The sequence below is a fragment of the Dromiciops gliroides genome, chromosome 1 (assembly GCF_019393635.1).
Source record: "Dromiciops gliroides isolate mDroGli1 chromosome 1, mDroGli1.pri, whole genome shotgun sequence".
Lineage (NCBI taxonomy): Eukaryota > Metazoa > Chordata > Mammalia > Microbiotheria > Microbiotheriidae > Dromiciops > Dromiciops gliroides.
Genome location: NC_057861.1, coordinates 315712193 through 315720607, shown reverse-complemented (window position 1 = coordinate 315720607; position 8415 = coordinate 315712193).

Here is an 8415-nt window from a genome sequence, read left to right as displayed (position 1 = left end):
CCTCTCTCTCTCTTTTTTTTTTTTTTGCGGGGCAATGGGGGTTAAGTGACTTGCCCAGGGTCACATAGCTAGTAAGTGTCAAGTGTCTGAGGCCAGATTTGAATTCGGGTACTCCTGAATCCAGGGCCGGTTCTTTATCTACTGTGCTACCTAGCTGCCTCTCCCTCTCTTGAGAATATAGTTATCCCTTCCACATTGTGATTTTCCCCATCAGAGTTTTTATATACTGCAAGTCAACATAACAAATTAAATGGGAATTTTGGGGGAATTTTGTGGAAGGCATAGAAGACATATGAAGGCCAGCAGATAATACAGGAAAAGTTTAGAAACTCAAAAATGCATAAAATATATGTGTAGTATTATATAATATAACCTATGACCAAATACTTAACCCAAATTTTAAAATAAAGTAGTGTACATACCCCATAAAAGAAAAAGAAAAAAAAATTCAGACCTTCTCTGGTACAAAGGGAAGGTCAAAAAATGTTATGCATATTTTCCAGATTGCCAGGGCACCATATCCCTTACTCCTGAGATGTGGAAGAGATAACTATATATTATCCTCATATCATCCTGAAAGAATGAGACACTTTAAGGAGCCAATCTTATGCATGAATATATAATTATTAACAAGGAGATGACAAGCCTAAGAACTCATTTACCTGGTTGCTTAGGATCTGGAGTTGACCACAAATTCAGATTAAAAAAGAGTCACATATATTTCATACTTGCAACCTATGACAATAACTCAGTAATGTTTTAGTATTCCAAAGACAAAAATTCCTACATAGCATTATAGAAATCTGCTATGAAAGGAAAAAGGAAGGACATGGTTATGACAATATCAAGACTGTCCTTTTAAGGGTATAGACTGACCTGACATGAGTATAACAGGATAAAGCTTCCTCAACTCTGTTTCCAGGTAAGAGTTAAATAAATAAAGGTTAACTACCTTTAGTTTGGAACAACCAATCATATAGAGAAGTTCCACATTATTTACAGAGCATCATACAGGCTCAGAATTAAACAGGTGGGAGAATCGCCAGTTCAGAAACAAAATAGCACAATGGAGAAATTGAGTCAAGAGGCTTCTACCTTTGCCAATGTAAGGTCATCTCCTCAACTTTCCCAGACAAAAATCCATTTGTACAGTACTCAGCCCCCCCACGCCATTTGTGCAACACATGTCATTTCCGTTGAATAGTGGACTTTTGGCTAAATGCTAATTCAGACAATCATACCTGGGGCAGCTTGGTGGTGCAGTGGATAAAGCACCGGCCCTGGATTCAGGAGTACCTGAGTTCAAATCCGGCCTCAGACACTTAACACTTACTAGCTGTGTGACCCAGGGCAAGTCAGTTAACCCCCACTGCCCCGAAAAAAACCCCCCAAAACCAAAACAAAACAGACAATCATACCTAAAATCAAAGCTCAGAACAATATCAAGTTACAGTCCTATGAGATTTTACATCAAATAGTAAATTTTACTAATCACAACTTAGGGATAGGTAATTATTCTTTTTCTCATGTTGTAGTAACAGTTAACAATAAGTACATATAAAGACATATAAATACTTTAAAGGCCTTATCTTATTTATCCTTTCTAGTTTAAATCCATCCTTGAACAGAAACTGATCATTTGGAATTTAAGAATAATCACATTCTGGAGTTTCACACATACAGTAAATACATGATCATTAAAAAAACCCACAAACATCAGAAAAATTGCTGGCTACTGTAAGCTTTCAGACTAACAGATATCTATAATGCCTATTAACCCCTGATGGAAAAATAACATCTTTAAAACGATAGTCTGTTGATTCTTTTTTTTTTCTTTTGGCAGGGCAATGAGGGTTAAGTGACTTACCCAGGCTCACACAGCTAGTAAGTGTCAAGTGTCTGAGGCAGGATTTGAACTGAGGTCCTCCTGAATCCAGGGCCCGTGCTTTATCCACTGTACCACCTAGCTGCCCCAAGGTCTGTTGATTCTAAGTTGACTCAAAGATATAACTTCAAGACATATTATTCCATTAGAATGAAGTAATTTGCCCAGCTTGTAAATGTCTGAGGGCAGATTTGTACACAGGTCCTATATGACCCAAGGACCAGTGCTCTGGCTACTGTACCATTTAGCTGCTCCAAACTGATTCTTTTTTTTTTTTTTAGTGGGGCAATTGGGGTTAAGCGACTTGCCCAGGGTCACACAGCTAGTAAGTGTTAAGTGTCTAAGGCTGGATTTGAACTCAGGTACTCCTGACTCCAGGGCCAGTGCTCTATCCACTGTGCCACCTAGCTGCCCCTCTGATTCTTTACTCTAAGCAAACTTCTAAGTCCCCCCACTTTGGCTGGGTGTGGTCCTAGTTTCTCAAACCACTTCATTACTTTAGGACTTTACAACATGCTGTCAGCAGTTTCTCTCCCAGACCCTTATGATCCTGCCCAAGTAAAAGGTCCATAAAACTTTATCCATTTTAAAGCAAAATATGCCTAATTAAATACTTAATGATTTTCAAACATTGTGGCCATGTTCTTTTTTGTTTTGTTTTGGTTTTTTTGGTTTTTTGTTTTTTGTAAGGCAACTGGGGTTAAGTTACTTGCCCCCGGTCACACAGCTAGTAAGTGTTAAGTGTCTGAGGCCACATTTGAACTCAGGTACTCTGGAATCCAGGGCCGTGCTTTATCCACTGCGCCACCTAGCTGCCCTGTGACCATGTTCTTTAACAGCTCAATTCATAATCTAATTGCATCCAGATTAAAAATAAAGTTGATTTTCTAATGATATAATTGTATTACTCTTTGGATATCATATTTCAAATTAATGACATTTATTGTACAGTAGTTTCCCAAAATTCACAATACAAGAAAAATTAGAAGCCTAACAATAACACCAACAACATTATGGATTTTAAAAACATAATACAAAATTTTTTTGCTAGTCAAGTAATATCAATTCAGTTAAAGTGATATCAAAACCCTTTTCAAACCTCTCTTTCCAAAGCTCCAAACTTCATGTTGCTCTCCATTCACAACATTAATGCACAGGGACTCCCCCTTTCTTTAAGGTTGGCCTGTTCTCTTCTCTATTTGCTTACACCTTCCCTGCATCTTTTTTCTCTTCCAGTGGACTTTAAAATCCTACTAACTTCAATATTGCATATTTTTTAAAACATTCTGAATCTACACTTCACTTTATCTTTGCTACTTTTCTTAAATTCATTTCATTTTTCCACAGCAATATTCTAGTCTGATACTCCACTGAATCTCTCCTAGACAGATTGCCTTATACAATACCAATTAATTGTTAAACTCTTCTTGAATTACATAGTGTATTTCAAGTTAGGTGACTTCACTTACTAATTTACCTAAACGATTAAATCGCATTGAATTATTTCATTCTGGCTTCAGTTTTGTTTATTTTCTAGTCAGTGAAATTATCTTCTACTAAAACAATACATGTGGAGAGTAATAAAAACCTGTGTCATTTGCATGTAATCTCTCTTAAAATGAACCACAAACCCCAAGATCCACTAAGATATTTTAACAGTTACAAAAACCTTTAAACTATAATGTAGAAATTTATGGTAAAGACATTACATTTCACTTACAATTTTAGTCTCTGGTTTCTAATGCCATAAATTTCTGCAAATCGGGAAAAAGGATTTCCTTTCTTTTCTTGTTTGTCTTTTATCTCTGCAATCTCCAACCTGGCTAGGGTTGTGAAGGCAGAGAAAAAGAAGGTATCTTGTAGTTTTTCCTCCTTATCTTCCACTGAAACTCTAATCTAAAGGGTGTTTGGAAGTAAGTCCCTGCTTAATATTATAGATAGCTTGGGAGAGCTGTTTTAGGTCTGAGACTTCACACTTTTCTAACTAATCTCCCTTACTATACTTTTTACAGAAGTCTTTATGGGTGACTGGGTGTTCCCCTTCAAAATTCTCCAAGGTCAATATGACTTGATGCACACTAGAGAACTTCAGATGTGGAAGACCTGGTCCAATCCCACCTTTACTGCCTACCAAATTCGAGTTTCCCTCACTTACCTAGGATCATCCTGTGTGGGACAATTATGGATTTGAGTCAGATTAAATTCTGAGGATGGAGTATGAAAGATACCTAGACCCCCCAGAATAGCTAGCCTCTCGCTTTGCCTAAAAGTTAATTGCTTGTCAAATTCTCACTGTCTCCTTTAAGTTTTATTGTTGAGATAATGGACTTGGGACAGTTTGGTAAACTTTGGGGATGGGGTCTGGGAGATATCCAGTCCCCCAGTAAGTTTTATTACTTGTCACAGTTCTACCAATTAGCACTATTTACTTTACTTTTGCTTAGTTCCCACATGCCAGCTACACCTTAGTTTATGGCCTGTAATAAAAAACTCCCCTCTCACATGTCAGAATCCCAGTCCCTGTCATGGCAGATAAGGGAGTGATTTCTGCCTCTCTCTTTCTTTGACATTCCTCAGATTTGTACCCCTTCCCCTTCTCCCCTTTGTTCTTGGACATGTCTCCATACATGGATCATGAGCTGGGTACGCACCTTGAGTGAGACAAGATTGGATGTTAGATTGTGAGCTCATCCACCCTAGGTGTACGTGGGGACAGTCCTTTCCAAGATTCCTATAAAAACCTAGAGGATTGGGCCTATCTTTGCAAGACTTCAATGTGTAATTGGGTTTTGCCCGTCCTCATGAGGATGTAATAAATCTGTCTCTGCTTGACTCGGTGGTCTCCTCGAGGCAGTTTGTCCCAAACAATCCTAAGTGAATGAGGGTAGAACAGAGTTCCTCAGTCAGCTCACCAGGACAGACAAGACACAGATATCTGATGAAGTGGTTCTGGTCCCTTCCTGGAAGGTCACAAAGTTTAACTGTCCGACCTTGCTTTTGAGCTGGATCATAATACCATGTTCACCAGGATACTGGGACAGCTAACAGCCAATGCGCTCTGTCAAAGGACTAATTTAATTTTAGCTAGTAGCTGCCGCTTATCAAAGTCCATATTTGATCAAACCAAGCAGATTATTTGTTTGTGGATTAGAGCAACCCCACCCAAGTCTTTCCCTGGGTTAAAACCAAACACAACCTTTAGTTTTCTGGTTACCTGGAGTCTTCAGTCCTAACCCTTCTAATTTGGGCCTTGATGCTAGCTAACTTGAACCTTAGGGGGACTCATCAAATTTTCACCATGTCCAGTTTGATCCTGTGTTGGTCAGGTCTTGCCCATGCTCAATCCTAAAATCACAGAGACTTACTTAGCCTTCATGGTCTTGGAGAGCCTTTGGGTTTACGCAAGGTAACCACCAGGGAATCCCATTGCTGCCATCATACTTGTTAGTCATGAGAACAAACCCCAGGATCTGAAATAATTTTAGAAAGAATTTGATTAGGGGCAGTTAGGTGGCACAGTGGATAAAGCACCAGCCCTGGATCCAGGAGGACCTGAGTTCAAATTCGGCCTCAGACACTTGACACTTACTAGCTCTGTGAACCTGGGCAAGTCACTTAGCCCCAATTGCCTCACCAAAAGAAAAAACAAACAAACAAAAAAGAATTTGATTAGGTTATTTGGCAAAGGAGAGAGTTGGCTAAAGGTGTTGCTCCCTTCCCAGTCTTTGTGAAATTACATTAAATAGAGTTCAGACAAAGACATAAGGACATTGACCATACATAGGCAGCGTGTATTTCCAGAGAAGAGGGTTTGGGATGTAAATCAGCAAATAAACATAAAAAAATCAAATTTGAGAAATTCAAAACACAGGCTTTGGGTGGACCCAAAAGGAGATCTGGGTGAGAACTATGCATTCCCTGCAGACATCCAGCTTTCTAGGAGCTCTGAGGTTGGTAAGTGTGAGAAAATGGGTAGTTGTCTCCTCTCAATGTGGATATAACAGTCAATCATACTCCTCCTGGGGGCAGCTAGATGGCGCAGTGGATAGAGCAACGGCCCTGTAGTCAGGAGTACCTGAGTTCAAATCCGGCCTCAGACACTTAACACTTACTAGCTGTGTGACCCTGGGCAAGTCACTTAACCCCAATTGCCTCACAAAACAAAAAACAAAAAACACCTCATACCTATCAGAGGGGCTAACATAACAAAAAAGGAAAATGTTGGATTTTGGAAAGGATGTAGGAAAACTTGGGACACTAATCCACTGTTGGTAGAGTTGTGAATTGATCCAAACATTCTGAAGAGCAATTTGGAACTATGCCCAAAGAGCTATAAAACTGTGCATGTCCTTTGATCCAGCAATAACACTGCTAGGCTTATATCCCAAAAAAGAGAAAAGGACCCGTTTATACAAAACTATTTATAATAGCTCTTTTTGTTGTGACTAAGAACTGGAAAGCAAAGGAATGTCCATCATTTGAGGAATGGCTAAACAAGTTGTGGATTATAATGGAATATTATTGTGCTATAAGAAATGACAAGCAGGATGATTTCAGAAAGGCTTAGAAAAACTTAGGTGAACTGATGTATTGTGAAATGAGTAGAACCAGGAGAATGGTGTGCACAGACAGCAATATTATTGGATGAAGAACTGTGAATGACTTAATTATTCTCAATAATACAATCCAAAATAATCCCAAAGGACTAATGATGAAGCATACTATCCACCTCCAAAGAAAGAACTGATACTGATTGAACGCAGACTGAAGCATGCTATTTTTCACTTTCTTTCATTTTGTTTCTATTTGATTTTTCTTATACAAAATGACTATATGGTAATGTTTTAAATAATTGTACATGTATAACCTAGATCTGAAAGCTTACCACCTGGGGGGGAAGGGGGAGTTGGAAAGGAGGGATGGAATTTGTAACTCAAAACTTTAAATAAAAATGTTTATTAAAATAAAAAAAATACACGAAGAACAGAAATAATTTCAGAAGGAAGCACAGACAAGGACATGTTTGAAAATAATATGTAGAATTTATATATTTTTTTGTTTTTTTTGTTTGTTTTTTTTGCGGGGCAATGGGGGTTAAGTGACTTGCCCAGGGTCACACAGCTAGTAAGTGTCAAGTGTCTGAGGCCAGATTTCAACTCAGGTACTCCTGAGTCCAGGGCCGGTACTTTACCACTGCGCCACCTAGCTGCCCCTATATATATATATATATATATATATATATATATATATATATATTTGTGTGTGTGTGTGTGTGTGTGTGTGTGTGTGTGTGTGTGAGGCAATTGGGGTTAAGTGACTTGCCCAGGGTCACACAGCTAGTGTTAAGTGTCTGAGGCTGGATTTGAACTCAGGTACTCCTGACTCCAGGGCCAGTGCTCTATCCACTGCGCCACCTAGCTGCCCCTGCCCCTATATATTTTTAAAAGACAAATAGTATTAAATGGACATTCATAGTTTCAGAAAGAATCCTCTTTTTTCTACTATGTGCTTGGAAATATGCTCTTTTGTGTGTGTTTAAGTTCTGAATAAAAGAATAGTCATAATAGTAGTAATCATTAGTATTTATGTAGCACTGTACAAATAAACCGGTTTCCCCTCAGGAAAACCCTAGGAGGTGGGTTCTATTATTATTCTGATTTTACAGATGTAGAAACTCGAAGCTGAAAGAGGTTGTAACTTGCCCAGAAAAACACACAGAGTAAGTGTCTGATGCCAAACTTGAACTCATCTTCCTTACTCTGGGTCCAGTGCTCTATCTACTGTGCAAGATGCCCCTAAATAAATAAAATAAACAATATAAAACCAAATAAAAATAACAATATAGTTATAAATAAAGAAGAAATTAGTAGGTTATAGAATCTTTCAATGACCTACATACACAGCAGCTTGTATAGGTTGGCATGGTCTGTATCTGAGAACCCAGGAATTTTAGCTCCAGGGAATCAGAAAGGCTTAATATTAGTGGAGTCAGTTCTTTTCAATCTAGCCTCTGAGCAACTTCCCCTCTAGGGGACTAAAAATTTTCCAAAAGTGCTGACTCATCTAGGTTTGGGGAAAGGAAGAAGAGGAAGGCCAAGGACTTCTTAATGAGCTAGGAGACTTAACAAAGCACTGAGAATATATCAAGTAAACATCAACTAATTACTTGGAAAAATGAATCTCTCTCATCAGGGCTTAATCAGCAAAAAGGACCCAAAATGTCCTTATAATTCACCAAGACAGAACTCAATTATAGAAAATATGAGCAAAGCAAAATAAGAGTTTATCATTGGTTGTTTTCTGAGGTCAGCAAAATTAAGATGCAAAAATAGGTGAATAGGCATTTTCATTAGAAACCTCAGATAAATCCCGTAAACAATTTCCTCAAGAAAGAAAAATAAGCATACAATTCTACAAAAACCAGGGACCCAACATGATGGGAAGGTCCCACATGGAACTCCTGGCAGCTCCCTAATCTTTATTCAATCAATTCCTCCTTGAAAGCTGCTTTTTCCATTACATATCTTCAG